This window comes from Phalacrocorax aristotelis, chromosome 1 (assembly GCF_949628215.1).
Source record: "Phalacrocorax aristotelis chromosome 1, bGulAri2.1, whole genome shotgun sequence".
Lineage (NCBI taxonomy): Eukaryota > Metazoa > Chordata > Aves > Suliformes > Phalacrocoracidae > Phalacrocorax > Phalacrocorax aristotelis.
Window position 1 is genome coordinate 83,032,874 of NC_134276.1, and position 18,073 is coordinate 83,050,946.

Consider the following 18,073-nt stretch of genomic DNA (forward strand, 5'->3'; position numbering starts at 1 on the left):
AGCATCCAAAGGATGAGTATAGCATGAGTAGCAATGCATATGTATACAAAAGTCAGAGCTTACATTATGGCAAGAGGCTTATGCGTGCTGCAGCGCAAGACCGCAGAGAGGCCAGGGATGCTGCACCAAGACTTTTGTGAGTATTCAAGAGAGACAGTGAATGGCATTGTGCTCTGCAATGGGAAATGAGTGATGTGCTGGCACAGCACTGTCCACTGCCAGGACCAGCACTCTCGGCCAGCACCTGAGTGGCTGGGAGAAGAGCCCAAACCTCTTTTCAAGTGACAAAACCCTTCCTGATATCTGCACTCTTGCCCTGCAGAAATCATGGCTGGAGGAATAAGGAGGGATCAAGGAAGACTGAAACACCAAGTTTTCTTTTTTTAGCTAAAGACGACAATTCCTGCCCTCCTCCTCATCCCATTTCTATGTCCTGTGACACCCCTGGGTAGTTACCATGCTTCAGGGAGGAGGTACCAGCCCAGTTAGCTGAGGCAGGCCTACATCCTTCTCTCTGAATGCTCCAGGGTGTGCTAGAAGGGGGCCTGGACCTACTGTCCTGGACCATGTGTGTTCTGCAGACTGAAGGTTACCTCTGTACTCACAGAACAACTGGGTCTGGGACTTCTTTAAAGTAGTTTCATACATAGTAGCTAAGAGCATGTCATTGGTGGGCACAGGCTCAATCTAAGTCTTTCCTGAACAGGAAAACTAATTTGAATTTAGATTAGTTAGATTTACAGCCAAGAAAAGCCTGAAATAGGCACGCCCTCCACTCTTCCTAGAATCTTTTTTATAAAGGTGCACCAGCAAAAAGTTAGGAATTATTTGACAGATCCAAACTAATAATTTATTTCTTTACCTCTATGAGGATTTTAACCCTGGAGCTTGCTTCCCTGGTTGGTGTAGCAGCGTCTGAATTTCCAGAACACTGAAGAGTCCTGAGGCTTCTATTCTTCAGGATTTCACGATGGTATAGCTGTGTTCTGGTGTGAGGTCAATGAGGACGAAGAGCTAAGGGCATTCAGCTAACCTAAATGTTGACATCTACAGCTGCATTAACTGGTCTATGTGTCATTCTCCCTTCAGAGCTGAGATGATAGAGGCATTTTATGAATATCACTTATCTCATCCTAATGCAGAAGTTTAAGATGGGTCAAACTAATTACAACCCAAAAGTAGGATTTTTCTCCATTAGCTGTAAAGTGTTCCCATGGCGACCAGCTTAGGTATAGGTGTCTGTACTGCTGATACTTTCAGTTAGGCAAGGTGACTGCTGCTCCAGACTTACATGGGCAGTCTGTGGCAAGCTGGTCTTGAATAACCATGCACGTGAACATCAAAATATATGAAGTACTATAAACACCACCTGTGATGACCAAAGCTGTTCTTCATCAGTTGCTGTTTCCTTACAGAAATTGTACCAGGCAATGCCTAGACTTGGTATTTAGTCTACGTGGCCTGGAAAGACCACACATGGAGTGGAAGAAGGAGAAAGAAGAAAAAGGAAGAGGAATATTGGCAAATTTATTGAGGTTTTACAGTTCTTGTGGAATCAGCAGAAAAATCCACTGTTTGCATTACTATCATTACCATGGCACAAGAAGAATAATCAATGAAAACTCACAAGAAACATGCTTACTTATAGCATAGATTTGTATAGATATAAAATCCTTTTTTGTCTCTTTGATCTCCCTGTTTTTAAGAACTGACATATGAGGAACTTGTATGTGTCTCCCTGTGAGAATAATTTATGTCAGAAGGGACCTCTGGAGGTCAGAGCAGGTCTAATTTCAACATAGCATTAGCTTGCTTAGGCCCTTGTTCTGCAATGAAGTTGGGGTGTTACATAACAAACAGGATACTCTGTAAAGGAACTTCAAAACAGCATCTTTTAAAAACTTCTGTGGAGATCGGGAGCCCTTTGTTGGTAGTAGATCACATTTTGGGGCAATAGACCCTCCAAAACAGTGAACATATTTTTTGCCTTCTGAATAACCCCCGCCTTTTTGGTTTCTCAATCTTGTTCTGAAGGTATCTGCCTGCAGAAATAAGGTTTGTGATAGACTGTTCATCTGAAAAAATCAGCCACAGGCCAAATTTCTCCATTTACTCTGGACAAGATATTCAGGTCATTCAGGTTATAATTCTTCTCAGTTGCCTTTGGAGGAGCTCAACTTCATTGAGTATATACAGTAGTTAGCCTCCTAATTTGGGAAGATAAATTGTGTGTCTAAGTGCAAAAGACATGCACATTAATCTACCATTATCTCCATGAGTATAAGTGGGAAAAATAAAGCACAGACAAATAATTTCTACTATGTCCATCTGTTGTTGGTGAAACTGAAAAAGGAATCTGGAAATCCAACTTATAAAAGCAACCTGCATGCATTCCTTTGTTAATGAGCACTTAGAGGTTATTTATACATGGGATTATTTAATTAGAAAAATAGCCACTGAGAGCAAGCTTCAGAAGGATGAGTAAAGGCAGGGATTGAAGGATGCAGGAAATTCTGCAAACCCAAAGTTCACCTAAATGAAAGATTAACTAATCAGGATATCATGCAAAGAGCACTTAATACCTCATTGCCTTGTGAATTTATTATGTTCTTTCCCTCTCATTTCCAAGTCTTCCTCTATTTGTCCTTAACTGTGATTTGTTGTGATTTGGTTTATACTGCCTAACGTGCAGGGAAAAAAATAGTCTAAAAATATTTTAATTCCTGTTCATATAAACTCCTGATAACTAAAAGAATTTCTGCTAACTTCTCTCTCCTCCTCTTCCTGTCCACCTCCCTCTCCAAGTGTGTGTTGCAGTTTCACTCTCAACATGTTGTCAAGCCTACAGCAGAGCACAGTAGTTGCTGTGCCTTATTATTTGATGCAGTTATTTTTCATGGACAGAATTGGAAAATTTCTTGTAGCATAACTGAATGGAAAATGCATATTGGCAGAATGAAACAATGCAAACTAGAGCATGACCGGAATCTGAATTTGATATATTTCTGTTCTTGAGGAAGAGTATTGTTGGGACAGTTAGTTATTAATGAATCTTCATATTCCTCTGCCTGCTGGTCACCACATGCCCGCCCACCCATCAAGTGGACATAATGATTTTACTTCTTATTTTTCTTAACACTTTTTATCGATCTCCTCCCTTACCTCACTTTCACTTCCTGTTTTACAGGGACTTTTTCTGCAGCGCAAACAAATTGACTCAATATTAATCTCAAATGTCTATATTCTCTTGAGTTGCTATGGTTTGTCCTCAGTTTAGATGACAAAATAGTTCATGCTAACTATTCAGTATGAGGTAGTTTATAGCCATCCATATGCATAGGCATTAAATGAAGGCATATCCAGGAAACAGCTTCATGTCATTTTACAGTGATGCAGAAGACACATCCCTATATTGCACATCCAGATGCAACCCTTTGTCTCACTGCAGTAAAACCACTGCATTAGTTGCCAGCATCTGTAATTTCTACAAGTAATCTCCTTCAGCATAAATCCATATTTAATCTTTTTTTGTTAATTATGAAAACGGTTTCAGTTCTATTTTAATATGCGTGATTGTGCGTGACAGTGTTGTGTAGGAATAGCTACGCTAGAGAATTGCATTATGTTTCAGGTTTGTTGCTGCATGTGATGAAGCTGTTAATGTAAATAATTTTTGAATTATCAGTGTAGAGGACTTCATAACATTTTTCATCACTAAAGCTTTTCCTTCAGGCTAATTCTTGATTTACTGGAGAGACTTTGAAGGCTTGCAATAGCTAATGCCAATGCTTCCTACATGTTTTATTCATGTGAAAGTGTTTGCTTGCCCTCTAGGCAATGACCAGAGTGCAATCTAACTTCACCTTGGTCACTTTAATACAGACTATGAGCACACTGCTTGGTCTGTACTACAGGATTAATACCTTATTTTAGTATGTGAAAAGTAGCATCAACAAGCTTTGAGTTTAAGTGAGGACTGGGAGAACTAGAGAAACAGTACATCCTAAAATCATGACATTTTGAGTGTATTGAAGAGATTTCTCAAGAGGACTTTAGCCATTTTGAGAACCTTCAGATTTTGATACTGGACTGGAATTGGCACATTGAGCCCAAAGAATCTAACCAGGAGAGGTCTCCAGCCTTTGTAAAGGTTAAATGCAATTTTCTCAAGTTTAAGAAAGTTAAAGGAACTGCACCTTAACAGCAATGATTACTGAAGGCAGTACCCAGAGGCCTTCCACCTATTGTTGCCCGGTTAAGGCTCAGGTCTAGCAGCATCTTCTCCATTACCACACTTTCACAGCACCACAATCTTGAAGGAAATAGGTGGGGATTAGAATTGGTGCTTTAGTGACCCCTATGGAAAATCCTGTCCCATGGAATTTGGGGCTGTCCCACTCTCATCAACCTGACTGTGTTGTCACTGTCCCTCTGTAATCTGACCTGGGTGCCATCTTGCCTACCTGTACCTCTACAGCACCTTGACCTGAGTCACCGTGCCTCGACGATACTCTTCCATTTGAACCTGGCTCTGGAAACCCTCATGTTCAAATGCATCCTTAACAAAGCAGATTTACATTCTGACTTCCCAAAATATCTGTTGTCTGCTTTCAGAAACTGCCAGAGCTGTGAGTGCATGGCTTTTGCATCTGATTTCTTCATGCAGGTGATAGCCTCCAGAGAGCTTGTACAGCGTTCATTGCTCTGGAGGAGCAGGATTTATCTTTCCATTACCAGAAGCAGACCTACTGATGGTATTGAAACCTTTCTCACCACTTATCTCTAAAATCCTTGTTGTTAGAGGAAGTTATCACTGAAGTAATTATACATTAAAGGGTGTTTTCAAAGAGCAAAACAAAGCACACATAAACTTCTATCTACCCTTAAAAAGCTAAAAGTCCTTGATCTTGGTCCAAACTCTACTAGAAAGGCTGACATGTCTGTCTTCAAGGAATTTAATAACCTCACAGATCTAACCCTGAAAGAATATAAAATGTTCCCACAGACAAAGGAAACTGTATTTTTCTTAAATATACAAGAAAAAAGGCAACTTGACAGATTACCTTTACAGATGGAAGTAGAAAACTAATTCACATGCATCACTAACATGTTCTGATAGTGAAAAAGAGAAAATGCACTATTCACAAAATCAGCATTGTAAATCATATTGTAAAGTCTTTAATTTGGGTCTAAAAATATTTTCTTCATTTGTGCAAATCAGTTTAAAGATCTTAAAGGTACAGATTGTTTGAATTTGTCTTCGAATGTCCTTAGTGAGGCTTTCAATGACACTGAATTAATCTTTTCTCTTAACCTGTACTATTTATGTATCTTCCAGCAAATTGGATTTCACCAGTTATTTTGCATTTAAAAAATTACATAGCCTTGAGGTATCAGACCTTAGCTATATCAAACAATACAAATGTTTGGAACAGAACCTTTTATTTATTTAAAATATTCGTGAAGTAAAGATTTTAAATTTAAACTTAAATGTGATTTCTCCGTCAGTAACATCTGAACTAAGAAGTTCTTCCCTTAAAAAATTAGGCTTCAGGGAGAACTATCTTGTTACTGTATGCAGAAATGGAGACATGTATTATACAGGATGGTTTAAGCACCTCAAATATCTGTCATATTTTAATTTTTCATATGATGGACTTTTACATATCCCTCTGAAGGCATCTGAAAATCTGCCAAGGAGCTTAAGTGAACTGTATCTCAATAACAACCAAGTACACACTCTCACCTGGGAAAAATTTAGCTACTTTAAATCCATGAAGCTGCTTGATTAAGATCAGAACTGATTACAGATGGCTAAACAGTTAAAGACTACTATACAATTACACACAGCCGCTTCCCACTCTGATTCTGAGACAAGTTGCTAAAATTTCTGTTGAGTTAACTAACAGAGTTGCAGTCCACTGTATCTAGAGTTGATTTGTAACCAAGTGCAAACCTTAGACAAGGCAACATTCCTGTTGGAAATTATACACGTTCCCTTAAGTCAAAAGGGAACTGTTTTCATTACACTGGTTCATTCCAGAAAACCAAAATGCCTATCTAGCAATTGTATCATCTGCATGCATTCAGTCAACCAAGCACACACATTGTGCAGGACACCCAAGAGGTAGTGGTGACCAAACAGGAAAGCACTGAGCTTTGATCTGGCCAGGAAGAAAGGGGAAGTGGGTCACAGCATCACAGAATCACACAGAATGGTAGGGGTTGGAAGGGACCTCTGGAGATCATCTTGTCCAACCCCCCTGCTTGAGCAGGGACACCCAGAGCAGGGGGCACAGGAATGTGTCCAGGCATATTTTGAATGTCTCCAGGGAAGGAGACTCCACAACCTCCCTGGGCAGCCTGTGCCACTGCTCTGGCACCCTCACAGGAAAGAAGTTTTTCCTCATATTTAAGTGTTCCATCTTGTGCCCATGGCCCCTTGTCCTGTCATTGGGCACCATTGAAAAGAGCCTAGTCCCATCATCCTGACACCCACCCTTTAGATATTTATAGGTATTGATGAAATCCCCCCTCAGTCTTCTCTTCTCCAGGCTGAACAAAACCAGGTCTCTCAGCCTTTCCTCATAAGGGAGATGGTCCGGTCCCCTGATCATCTTGGTAGCTCTCTGCTGGACTTGCTCAAGCAGTTCCACGTCCTTCTTAAACTGGAGGGCCCAAAACTGGACGCAGTACTCCAAATGTCCTTTACTCAGGGGTAAGAGTCTGGGAGCAGGTTATGGCTATGGTGAGCAGATGGGCACAGCATGTCTGGGTGGCAGAAAGGCAGTGTTTGCACCCAGAAGAAACACATGAAGGGTGCTGTGGCCGTAGCCCTGTGGCACCTGCTGGAGGCGCCCCTGGCCAGGACTGAGTTATTAAAAATTTTTAATTGGCTACTCCCAATACTATAGACTGATGTTAAAAAAAAAAATACCAACCCAGAAATGTCATAAATTTCCATTTTGGTGCTGTTTTATGCTGTCATTCTCAGACACATGCCTGTTGGGCTGCTGTGTGCAGCATGGCCACTGTAGTCACCTTCCCTTGTTCCAGCACCTACGTTAGAAGGAGAAGACTTATCTTTTGGGGGTGCCATTTTGTCTCCACCAGTTGCAAAGCGATTCATGAAAAGGTCAAATATGGTCATCTGTGTTTTACCAAATGCATCCTACATCAGTGGTACACTTTCTCTCTTACATGGGCTTCTAAGGCTAACTGCTAAGCTTATTCACAGCCTACAGTTGGCAAACATCTGTGATGTAAGTCTTCAACCATGCCAACTATGCAGAGCCTTGTGGTGAGTGTCCCAAACACACACCGTGCTTGTGCCATCCAGTTAATACTTCTGGGGTGGATCAGGCTTACTGCTCATGAGCTGATCGGCTATTCAGTTTTCTGCAGGAAATGTGATGTTTCCCAGTGATGTTGGAGCTGTTGCACAGTTGTGGCATGCATGCTGTAGACATGTGTTACAGATCTGTCTGGTTGCCCTGCACCACTTCATATGTGCATCTGAGACTGCCCAGCTAAGGATAGTGCACATCCAGAACACCCACACAGCTATAGAAAAATCTGGTGTCCATATATTTAAAACTGAGGAGGGAGACCAAAGAGAACAAGCCTATCTTCCTGACAATCTTACTTCTGTCCGGTAGTGAGATCCCTCCCCCACTTTTGGCCAGCCTCTGCCTTCCCCACACTGTGCTGGGACATGCCTGCAAACACCAGTTCTCCATTCCTGAGATCAGCCTTTCTGCAGCCAGTTCCTCTCTGCTGTCTGCAAGTAGAGATAATGCTGGAAATAGCACTTCAGTCAGGCTAATTAACCGATGGGTAAGAGCCTGTAGCAACGAGCTTGGGACGGGCATTGGGTCCGATGCAGAGCAGTTCTGCACGCAGGAGTCCTCTTTAGCAATCACAGGTTTAAGCTCTTTTAAATTCAAAATTATCTCTTCATCACTGCAGACCAATCATGCGCCACTACCCTTGTTTTCAATTTATCTTCCTTCTCCTCTCTCCAACATTACAAAATTGTTAAATAACTGGTTCCTGTTTCTTCGGTTTTTATTCCATCTTCCGCTTAATCTTTCTTTCACTTCCCAGTTCAGACACTCTCCAGTCACATACTCTTAAAAAAACCTTGCCCCATTATTTATTCTGTAGGTAGCTTGATACTGTCATATTTTAATTAATGTATTTGGTTTGGTGCCTAGGACAGCTAGAGGAGGAGATTTTGGCATTAACTGCATGTCGTCAGACATTTTGATATATTGGAAAAGATTTACTGAAGGAAGATTTTATATATTCTACAGTGATATAGAAATCAAATTCTTGCACATGGTTTCCATGGACATGACGTTTACTGCAGGAACATGGGATAATTTTTCAGTCAGCCTACTCCAATTAGTGAGGTTTCACCATTTTTGCAAGTAAAAAGTTGGAATGTTTCACTTTTAATTTAGATTTTTTTTTAAAGATGTAGTGATTTTTAAAGATATTCTATTAAGGTTTAAAAATAATATTTTACCTTTTGTATTGCACAGAGACTGTCAAAACCAGAAAGATCAGTATTCAATTTCCCATGCATCGCTGCTAACATTTCCATCCTTTTTTTTGCAATGCCATGAGGGAACAATTCAAGTGACAGGAACAGAGACTGCAAAGGGCAGCAAAGGAGGGTGCAACATTAATCTAAACTGAATCCTAATGAAGTAAATGGCAATTTCTCCATTACTGCAATGGCTTTGAATCAGGTCCTGAAAGGCAGCTTTGTAAACAAACGTAGGTGCCAGTGTAAATCCTACTTAATACCTATCTGCATGTGTAGATAGCTGAATAGTAGTGAATTGCTGCACTATCAGATATCCTTATGTCTCAGACAAGGTCATATGTGTCTGCTACTTCAGTCTGTTTTATACCTTGTTGAAGCTGCTGGGCTTCACCAATTTATCTAAAGTGATTATAAGAAGTCTTTAAACTCTTCCCTGAAAGTCAGTATGTAAATTGTACTCTCCAACCACCATCACTGATTTCTACAAGAAAGGCAAAGGCAGCTCAGGAATTTCAAATTACTTGGAAATACATGGTTTGCTGAGTATAGTCCTAAGCAGGTAGGTGTCTCCCCATGCGTGAGTGCATGATGGGGAGAGGGAGAGCTGAGCAGTGTAAGACAGCTCGTAGGAAAAGCCTGCAAGGCAGCAAGGGCAGCATTGTGGGATGGGGAAGGAGCCAGCAAGAGTCCTTACAGGTACTGGCCAAGAGGACACTTGTGCTAAGAAAGGGAATTATCTACAGTGGCTGGGACCATCTTTGTTGTGGCCAAAAAAGCAATACCTTGTCCACTCTTATTAATAAAATCTTGCAGAAAATTCAGAATAAGAAAATGCCTGACTCAAATGTCAGGTTCTCCCATTATCTAGAGTAACCTACAAAACTTGATTTTCTGGCTAGTTGTTTGGATTAAGAGGAATTGCATGCATTTTACCAATGTAGTGTCTAGTAAAGGGTTTATTTGTCCAGTCAGTTCCCTTTCTAGCAGCCGCTCTGGCTTCATCTGTGATACAGTAATAGTTCACTTCCCTCCTTTTTCTTTTCTGAATAACTTTGGAGATCAGTTGTTGCTATCTCTGTTGAGTCTTGATGTTCTTTGTACAGCCAGTCTGTCTAACTTCCAGACCTTTTCTGAAACATTTGCTTTGAAGGTCGTTTAGACACTTGCTTCTGCCTTTGGTGTGTTCTCAACATGTGCATTTGAACAGAGGGCATGTAGACAGTCCCTATTCTGAGACCCACTCTTTGGTCTGTAACATGGTCTTCCTGAAAGCTCTATGGCCATATACTGACTGCATAGGGGGAAAAAGGGTTTGGGTATACACAACATCTGCACACCACTGGGTTCACACTGTGAGGAAATCCAAAACAGGGAGGATGGGTGCCCTCCAGCAGGTCCCCAGACCTGAATGGGCAAGGTACATGATACACTAAGGAGCATGTCTGCCCCTGGCTGTAGGTAGGGACAACCCGGGACGCATAGGGTTCAGATTATTGGTGATGAAAATTTGTTTACACTGCCGAAGGCGAGACGCTGCTTTGGTACTTAATGACATTCTTTTCTTCAGGCGACCACCCTTAGTTGGCATCCCCCTGTGAGATAGCATTGACTCACCTCTTGCATGGCATTGCTTCCTACTGCAATACACTGGGAGCAGCAAAATTGCTCAGTAGGTCCATTTTTGGAGGGTGTTTCCCCTTGGCTGATTGGTATCTTTGTTTTCGTGGGGAGAGACAGTCCCTAAGGCTTTTGTCTGTACTTGTAATTTAGAAGGCTTGAGCTGACAGTACCATTTTAATATTCCGGTACAGTGCTTTTCTGGTTTGCCATGCCTCCTTCATATCATTTGAACCTTTTTTCTTTTGCAATAAAGTCAATGTCTGACAAAGGGATTTTGAATGAATGAGTCTGTGTTTGACAGGCAAGTTTGATTAACCCATTTGTGCAAGTTCCCATTTACCTTAACTGTTCAAGCAGAACCTTGGCATAAAACTTTGATGAGGTTCATGATTTTTGTTGGCACGCAATAGACCTTCAAGATGTTCCAGAGTGAATTGCACTGGCAGCTGTCAAATGCTTCCATAAGCCCAGATAAATTTAAGTCTCTAAATACTTTTTGAAAACTGCCTCTAATTGAAATGTGGAGCATACTCCACGGTTTCTGGATTTAAGACCTGCTGTCAGTTTTTTCTGGATTTAAAACCTGCTCAAGTTAAGGGCATATGATGACTGCGATGGTTGGACTATCTTTTCAAGTTTCATCCCATGGCTCATGTCCATGGAACCCAGGACCATCTATAAATTGCAGATTCATGGGTCACATGAAATCACAGGCATTTCCTGCTTTAACCTGGCACGTACCATTCTCAGCGCAAATGATGAGTACTTATCAGTACAGGAAATAGAAGACAAGCTCAGAAATATTATTTAATGGCGTAGCAGGATTTGTGATCCCAACCCCAAAGCAGGAAAAAAAATACAAAAAATAAGCTCAAGATAAAAATCTACATTCCTTTTTATTTTCTAGAGCACTGCTGCTGAGACACTCCTGTTGCCATAAACCTTCCCTTCACACCCTGAGCAATCACTGAAAAGCAATTATTTAGCCCATTTTCATCAAGCCGTAGCTCGTGTTCAATCCTGTGTGATGACATCAGCAATGCAGAATATTTTTTAATAGTATGAAAATACTGTCCTGTACTCACAGAAAGCAGGTAAGTGCTAACACTCCTCCCATCAAATTAATGCAAATTCAGCAGAGCTGCTTTGAGTGTCTGCTTCAGTTTATAATCAGAAGAGTGACTTCTCTATTGTTGTCTGAACTGAAAAGGTACAGGAGTAAGCCTGGTTACTATAGCAGCTGAGTATTTTGTTAAATATTCAGAACACCTGTCTGCACATCAGGTGTGTGAACCTTGTTCAGTAAGTTAGAAGATGTTGAAGATAAAAACTGAAATGAATGAAAACATTTTGTTGTGACAATATTGAAATTAAACATACTGATTTTTCACCTTGAAAAAGTCTGTACAGAATCACAGAATGATAGGAGTTGGAAGGGACCTCTGGAGATCATCTTGTCCAACCCCCCTGCTTGAGCAGGGACACCCAGAGCAGGGGGCACAGGAATGTGTCCAGGCATATTTTGAATGTCTCCAGGGAAGGAGACTCCACAGCCTCCCTGGGCAGCCTGTGCCACTGCTCTGGCACCCTCACAGGAAAGAAGTTTTTCCTCATATTCAGGTGGAACTTCCTGTGTTCCAGCTTGTGCCCATGGCCCCTTGTCCTGTCATTGGGCACCACTGAAAAGAGCCTAGTCCCATCATCCTGACACCCACCCTTTAGATATTTATAGGTATTGATGAAATCCCCCCTCAGTCTTCTCTTCTCCAGGCTGAACAAAACCAGGTCTCTCAGCCTTTCCTCATAAGGGAGATGCTCCAGCCCCCTGATCGTCTTGGTAGCTCTCCGCTGGACTTGCTCAAGCACTTCTGCATCCTTCTTAAACTGGAGGGCCCAAAACTGGATGCAGTACTCCAGATGCAGCCTCACCAGTGCAGAGTAGGGGGGAAGATAACCTCTCGACCTGCTGGTCACACTCCTTTTAATGCACCCCAGGATACCGTTGGCCTTCCTGGCCCCAAGGGCACCGTGCTGGCTCAGGGTCAGCCAGCTGTCCACCAGCACTCCCGGGTCCTTCTCAGTGGAGCCGCTTTCCAGCAGGTCAGCCCCCAGCCTGTACTGGTGCATGGGGTTGCTCCTCCCCAGGTGCAGGACCATGCACTTGCTCTTGTTGAATTTCATCAGGTTCCCCTCAGCCCATCTCTCCAGCCTGTAAACAGCCCCAAACTGTTATTACTGTTCCAGTATAGAATAGAACCATAGAATCATTAAGGTTGGAAAAGACCTCTAGGTTCATCACATCCAACCGTCAACCCAACACTACCATGTCTCCTAATCCATGCCCTGAAGTGCCATGTCTACATGTCTTTTAAACACCTCCAGGGATGGTGACTCCACCACCTCTCTGGGCAGCCTGTTCCAGTGCCTGATCACCCTTTCAGTGAAGAGATTTTTCCTAACATCCAATCTAAACCTCCCCTGATGCAGCTTGAGGCCGTTTCCTCTTGTCCTATCACTAGTAACCTGGGAGAAGAGACCAACACCCACCTCGCTGTAACCTCCTTTCAGGTAGCTGTAGAGAGCGATAAGGTCTCTCCTCAGCCTTGTCTTCTCCGGACTAAAAAACCCCAGTTCCCTCAACCTCTCCTCATAAGACCTCCTCTCCAGACCCTAAATATATCATATTAGTAAACATGTCATATTAGATTACTTAGTGCAAAGGGGAGCAAAAGCAGCTATTCAGGGACAATTTAGAATATCCTGCACCCTTTGCTTCCGATAGCTGTGTGTTGATGTACCCTTATGCAGAGGAGAGAACTGAATCCTGGTCACCATAACTTGACTATCCTATCGGCTCTGTTACTCACTTCAGATGCTGTGCCTGGACAGAAATAAGGGGACGTGAATCTTTTTCCATCTCCGCTAAACCAAGTACCAAACTTGGGTCAGCCAGAATGCCTTTTTGGCGAAAAAACAGCTGCTCAGATAGTTAAGCCTGCCCTTCTACACGAAAATTTGAATAGTTTCATTTGTGTTAATGCATTTTTAAGGCATCTGTTTTCCTTCTGTTAGGAAAAAGAACAGTGTACCATCCCACAAAGAACAGCGCTGTGCACTCTTCACCATCCATGGAGATTTTGGAGTCGCCAAGTGCTGCTTACAAACCACCCTGGGAGGTATTTACACAGAACACCACTTCCTCCTGAAGCTACGTCTGCAGCTGTCAGATGGGAAGGATGCTGCTGCTGGAAATAAAATGAAAATGCTACCGCTTTGCTACTCTCCTAAAATACAGTCAAAATGCACTAAGTGAGTAAAAGCAAGGAGACCAGAACATGACGCTGCTGAAATTCTGACTCTTTGACAGCCTTAGAGAGGTCTCTAGCACAGAGATGATCTGTCCAGCTGAGGCGATGAGCCTTGGTGCACAAGGTTTCTTTCATTCAACATCTGAGATGCCGGAGATGCATTTGGGAGTGGGAAGAGATTATTTTGGATCTCTCTTCTGCATTTGGTGCTTAAAACACAGCTGCAGTTTAAGTGCCCAAGAACTAGTTCTTGGATTTCGCTCAGTATGCTGCTCCCTCTGAAATGCAAATTTACACACCTCAGCACTTTTAAGGATTTGGCCCAAAGTGTGTTCCTTTAAATTGCCTCTAAGATTCCTCTGCTTTAGGAGCAAGCCAGTAAAGTCATGCACATATGCAACAGTCTTATGTCTGTGATTATCTACCAATAACCACAGTGACTTGCACTCTGTAAGCTTATGCAGACTTTTTATGCTATGGGCACCCAACACAGCAAAAAAACACACTAAGGAGTAGGAGCATGCAATGAGTGACAAAATCGTCTGCCTTTGCAATGCCTTTATGCTGAATCTTCTGAGCAGTTTACCAGAATATTCATCTCTGACAGGACCTCTCCCATTTTAGAGCCGACATGTCTTTTCTTGTGAAATGTCAATAAAGGCTAATACCAGAGCCAGCGTGGCCACTGGATCACCCTGGGCAGGTGGCACTAAACCACAGCCACATGCTGCTGACACTGCCTGGCCCAAGTGGGGAGCTGCGCCAGCTGCCTCTCTTAAGCCCCTGGGTTGCCTGCGGGCAGGCTGCCTTTTCCTCTGCCCCTCCTTTTGAAACACTGCCCGGGGAAGGACACCACCAGCAGCAGCGGCTCAAGGGATCTATGTCCATTTTCCAACAGCGTGCTCAGTGACGCCAGGAATTCAAGACATTGCTGAGCCTGACAGCAACCACACCTACCATGAATTTTACTGCTGGGTAAGTAGCATCAGCATCAGCCCCAGGGATATATTTAGAAAAGCCTTCACCTTAATGAGCTAACAGTTGAGAACAACTTCTGCTGCTGAGTCCCAAGCAAGCCTAGGTTAAGAAGTCACCCAGGCAATTTGGTGGAAGGGAAAAGAATAAGAATTGTTTGTGTGTGATTTTTGATGGCTTGACTAGGCAACTTTGTATGTAGATTGAATGTTGATCTTCTGGTTTTCTGAGATTTATACGTATATGTCACCTATGTTGCAGACTGTTCTGTAAACAAAAAATTTATACTAGTCTATTTTGACGCATTAAATGCACCTTTTTGCTAGATCTCATAGGATTTGGAGTGAGGACTATAGTTGTCCACTAGTTCATTCTTGCTGTGTAAATATCTAGAACAACATTTTAATTAAAGCTGTTGCTTATTGCTCCTTTGGCTTCGTTTCTCTCTCTCTCCCCTCTGCCGTTCATCTATATTCATATTAGTATCAGTATTTGAAGAATTTCAGGAATTTAGAATTTTATGTGCTCCCATGCTTTTCCTATGCTTTTAAAAATCACCTAGAAGAATTACTTTCTGTGTCTTTTCTGGTAATTACCACTTTAAAATTTGATCTTTGGAAGCTGCTTTAGTAAATACATCTCTTATTAATACTAAACTACCTCCCTTTTCAGAGTAAATTAAAAAAAATACAGGTAACTGAAAAGTATATAATGATTCTAAAAACTTGTAAGCATACAATTTTTTAACATGAAGATATTTTAGCTGTGCTTACAAAGACTAATATTGTTTGAAATTCTACTCAGTTCACCTATCTGCTAATGGAAAGAGCTGCAGCTTATGTTCCAAAAAGCTCTAAACTCAGTTCAGTTCTCTGTATCTTTAACAAGATTAAATTATTTGATTTTTGATGGTTTTGCTGCAGATGGGGTGTTATCTATTTCAGTTAAGACCATCACTAAAACTTCTGACTTCAGTGTGGGCAAACACAAGGACTCAGAATGTGTCCCAGTATTTCAGAGGTTTCTAACCATAGTGTGGACAACTATCACAGAGCAATTTCCCTCTTTCTCCTCTGAATAGGTAATGCGATGTGGAAGTCCCTTGATGCATATTGCTCCAGAGGGTTTTGCACATTTTTAAACAGGCTTTGGAGGACTCCTAACAAGCTATTTCTGGCTAATGTCCAGTGCAGCTAACTGCTATACCATGTCCTTGAAAACAAAGGAATACAGTAAAGCTGAAGGTATTCCTCTGGAGAGGACACATACATTACTCCTCTGCTTCAGGAATTTATGTCCAGCAGATAGATGTCATTCCTCAGATTAGACATGCTACATGTAGCCAAACATTTTTAGGGCAGGAAGCCACAAATATGCCCATGGTCTTGTCACAGGCTCTACCTACAGCAGTGTACTTGTTTAGACATGGAGTGAATGCAATTGGAAGCAACTCTCCCATTTGTTTGTCCTTGCTGTGCTTTGGTTCACCATGTGGAACAGTCTTGAAACACATCCTCTGGTTTCCTCCCAGCTGAAACAAAGCTGGAGGACATTCTGCAGAAACACAGCTAACAGGTATTCAGTCTAAGGACTAGACTACAGCATCTCTCTAAAATAAACCTCCCTAAAATGCATACAATGTGGACAGTGGGTCCTCACCGCCTACTGTTCTGCTCTCCAAATTATTCCTGTTGTGCCAGACTATGGGCTGATGTGACCAATCAGTCTGTATAAGCAATGTTAAATACTACCCATGAAAACAGCCCAAGATAATATTAATTCCTTTAATGCAATCTTTTTAACCTTGGGAGGGAAAAACTTATTGAACCCGTAAACAACTAGAATCCATGATATTATAAAGTTGCTAACAGTTTTTCTTGTGACCTTTTTATAAATGCATGCTTTCTGTAATTAAAAAATTATCTAGAATGTGATTATTAGAACTATAGGACAGAATTATCGTATTACTGCTGCTATTAATGGGCTATTCATCCAGCTGTTCTCTCTTGAGAAAACCTGTTCAGACTGTTTTTCCCTTGAAATAAAATGGCTGCATCCAGTACTATCTGTTTTGCTTGGACCAGAGATCTCCTATTACCCCAGAAAACTACCCTGTACTGGAGGAGCAGAAATCATCAGTTCCTTCACAGTCTTGAAGGTTGTAACAATAAATGGAAATAAATGATAATGCTGTCACTTTGAACTTGCCTATATTAATATCAAAGCAGTTTCTGATGACTGACATCTTTCAAAAGTTCACAAATCTTAAAGAATAACCTTAACCATAATGTGGCAGGTCATACCTTACCTATTCCTTTTTTTTTTTTTTTTTTTACTTAACAGAACTAGGGAAATTACATCTCAGTAGCAATCTGCACAAAGGGCCCATGGGTTTTTCATCTCCCATTGCTACACCAGGACTAAATGTCAGCAGTGCTGTTTGCACTGGGAATTCTATTTACAGGAGCTCTAGATGAGCAAGAACTGCTACTACTGCAATCCCCATGGAAAAAAATTTGATTCGGGAGATGGGGCTTTTGCAGGTCTTACTGATTCAACCATTCTTTCTTCTTTAGCAGCATTACCAAAGCACCTCTCCATCTGCTCTCCTCAGCAGCAGAACTTTACCTTTGCTTAACTATATAAAGAGCATTCATCGATGGTATTCAAATATACTGTTTAATATGAAAGCTCTTGATCTAAGCAGGCATTATCTGAGGTCTATAATGCTCATTTTGTATGTGAGTGCTGCATGGGTAACACTTCCACCCAAACATTTGCTGGCTTTGCAAAACCTTTAACAAATTAAACACTTGAATTCTTACTAGCCCTTCTCTAGCTGTTGTACCTGCCATCTGGCTTCATAGCATGGCCCAGAGAACTGTTTTACACCTTACATTTAATTATTTAAGGAATGAAATAGCTTTTGAAAAATTCTTGCAGAGTTTGACCTTTCTGGATGAAGTTATCTTTAAATTTTGAGAAAAAAAAATACTGTCAGTATCTGAACATCACACAGTCTTTTTCTTCTCTAGTATCTTCAAAATTATTAAATCTTCCATGTTATGTTTTTGAAGACCTATCTGAACATCACTCAGAAACTCTGTTTCCCTAAAAAAGTCAGCCTTTTTTATTCTGGGATCAACTTTATGCAACAACCCAACTTCATTATCTTTCAAAGTGTTAATAATCTCACAGAAATTAATTTGCAAGATGTCACCTTTAGGACAACATAAGACTAGTCTGTTAGAATTTGTCGGGGAAAAAAATCCATTTGACTTTGTGAAAAGATGACTAGTTGAGGCTTTCATGCATTTCCTCAGCCAAAAACATGGACTGTTTATTTTATCTGCTCTCAGACTACAGCATACCTGACCTTGCAAAGCACTGGATCTGAGTTTCAAAAGCCTCACATCCATTAACTCAGATCAGTTTAAACTCACATAGTTAATAAGCTTTGGGGAAATTACCTGATCGTATTTGTCTACAAATTGCATTAGTTAGGCTTTGAATGGCACTGGATTCAATCTATGCGATTTCAAATATTTAAATCTGTCTATCAAACAGTATATTGGATTTTACTTGTAGTTTTGCATTACAAGAAATTAGAAATCTA

The 18,073-nt window shown here is 41.3% G+C and overlaps 1 protein-coding gene across 1 annotated transcript in view; it reads left to right on the top strand.

Annotated features, from left to right (window-relative positions):
* The window catches only part of LOC142058415 (toll-like receptor 7), a 35,959-nt gene extending 19,335 nt beyond the window's left edge, over positions 1-16,624 (top strand). The window contains exons 3-4 of the transcript XR_012660969.1: positions 11,082-11,268; positions 13,247-16,624. The gene's annotated coding sequence lies outside the window, so the exon portion shown is untranslated. The remainder of the gene's footprint in view (positions 1-11,081; positions 11,269-13,246) is intronic.
* The last annotated feature ends 1,449 nt before the right edge of the window (positions 16,625-18,073 follow it).